The following is a 2,679-nucleotide window of genomic DNA, read 5'->3' as shown; positions in this document are numbered from 1 at the left end:
CCTTCTCCACCCCCACCCCCTCCCCTCAACCCTCTCTCTTTACCCATCCCCTCCCGTAGACGCAATACACGAAAGTATCGAAGTGCTGGATCAACGTTCCTCTCCTAGGTATCGAGGTTAAAATTTACAAGTCCTCTTTAGACTACTTTCTATCAGTGTTGGACTTGGATAATTTGATACTATTACTCTCATGGGGGACTGTCGACGGGGGCGTTTTGTGAATAGTGTCACTGGGTGCATAGGCCTATCTTGCGCTCTTTTTTGTGTCTTCTACTGATGAATGAGGAGCACGGTGAACGGGTGCGTTTATGTGCCCTTTTCTTTATCATTACTCACTCGTAACTATAATCTTGAGTATTTTTATTTTAAAGTATTGTATTGTTACTCTTATAAAAAAAAGAACATTTCTTAGGCGGCTTGTCAGAAAAGAGGGAAATGGGAGGGGGGAGGGGACGCACTGTGGATGTTCTAGTGTGATCTTTTCTTTGTGCAAATGTTGACTTCTTTGTAAAGAGGAAGTATCGAAATACACACAAAAAATCAATCAGTTTCAACTTAAGGGGAAATGGGAGAAGGGGTTAGAGAAACATTGAATGAATTTCATGACGTAAGCAAAATTGGCCTTAGGAAGGATATAATGTATTACATCCGGATATTTTTTGTCTTGACGGTTCACGAGAAAAACGCTCCGCTGAACTGAAGCCTACAACTGAAATCCCCTTGCAGCAATCTTTTTGAAATATGACCCATGACTGTGATGAATGACGAAAACTGGTGTCTTTGATGTAGTCGCCGACGGGTAACATATTTTATGGTGTCATATCCTTCAGGAATACTTTTCTCAGTCTCCACTCGTCCCTTTTCTTAAAAGAGATGCCCGGAATAGAACTTTCAGGGGGTCAACATTTAGTGTGCTTTCGTAACCTAAGATGTATAGAAAAAGAACAGCTGTGATCTCTTCTCCTATTTCAGTTGTTATGGGGGGGTTTTTATTATTATTTTTTCCAAGGTATTTTTACTCCGATAGATCACTCTCTTAACCCTATCAGTACGCCCTGGGGTTATTTTGTACCCTCGGGGTTGTATTTTTCACATTTTAGTCTACTTCTAGTTCGAAGATCTCTTTGAAACTTTCAGTATCTCTCAAAAACTCATTTGACATATTGCTATGCAAAGTGTACGAGTTGGATCAACGAGTAAATTTCCTCTTTGGAAAGTGGTGGCCCAGAGTTCACCACGTCGTATGGATACGATAGTAAAACACGATGTAGGGATAGGGTTAAGCATTCCCCTTGTCCTTTTATTGGGTCTTGAGCTACATACAAACAGATGTCTGTTGCATAAAGATTTAAGGTTCGTCTAGACAGATGAAAGACGAGCGTTCGATGGTTCTCTGTCGTTGATCCCCCCCCCCCCCTTAAAAAAATTCTCAGTTTCATAAAGACCATTGGTCTCTTTACTCAAAGATGAAGACAAAAAATATAAATGACTGTTTTTCCTATTGAATTTTTATCATACACTTTTAACTTCAACCATCCTGACTAACAAAGTAAGTGTTGTGAACTACATGTATCTTGAAACCACCCAACTTGTGTACCGCGCGATCGTAAATGAAATTTGGTAGTTGAGAGCGCTGTAAAACTCTTGCGAAACTGAAACTGATTAGTTTCGATAGTCGAACCATCTAGAAGAAAGCTTTTGTGTTGACATTTCACTTTAAGTGATGCGAAACCTTTCTTGCTTAACGACAGATACTCATAAAAGGAAAAAAACCCAGATACTATAAGTTTGTCAAATCGAAAACAAAATTTCTCTTGGACGGAGTAGCTCTCTAACTGATTAAAGTTTGCATAAACACCTTCAGATAATGCGGCTTGTATTTTGAAAGAGGATTACAAGGGTGTGAAAACGAAACATGAGAAGATTGCTTGCACGGACGACAACATTAGCTGCTGTTCTTACCTGTCACGATGAACCAATTTGTTCGGGAAAGGATTGTTTTCGTAACCTTTCGTTACATCCCTTAATATTCCGCAACCCATCATGTCTTCCCTGTATTATTACGTTCTATCTAATGTATGTTCAATACTTATCCGAAATGGATACACATGATAGATCCACGACGAGTTATATCCCGTGCACATTGCTTATCGGATTCAATGGAACTGAGTCTGGTCCAGCCCGATTTTTCTCCATGGAGGGGTAACAGCAACTATTTTGGCACAGTATAACCAATTTGTTCCGCGACTTTGAAAAACAAATTATGCACTTGATTTTGAAGGTAACAAAAACATTTAGTCGAACGCGGCCGATTTGGGCCAAAATGGCAGCTTTTGACCCATCCCTGAGGGAAAATCTGACTGGCCCCGACTCAGTCAGATGAATTCAACTGGCTGTGTGCACTCCGTATCACTGTCTCAGAAACTGGTGGCATTGTTGGAGGGCACCATTTCGGGGTACTAGAAGCATCTGAAAATGACCAATATCTTTTTTACTCACTCGTGTTCGGATGTTTAGCAAAACGTCTTGTGATCAATCATTGATCACACAACTGAAAATGTAACAACAGAGTGTTTGAAAAAAAATTCTAATAGACAAGAAACAGTATAGATCGACGTCTGTTTTGCACACTTTGAATATTGTATAATGATGAAAACTCTGTGTATACACATAGGGTTA

This window comes from Aplysia californica, unplaced genomic scaffold, assembly GCF_000002075.1.
Source record: "Aplysia californica isolate F4 #8 unplaced genomic scaffold, AplCal3.0 scaffold00337, whole genome shotgun sequence".
NCBI classification, from domain to species: Eukaryota; Metazoa; Mollusca; class Gastropoda; order Aplysiida; family Aplysiidae; genus Aplysia; species Aplysia californica.
This window is presented reverse-complemented; position numbering follows the sequence as displayed.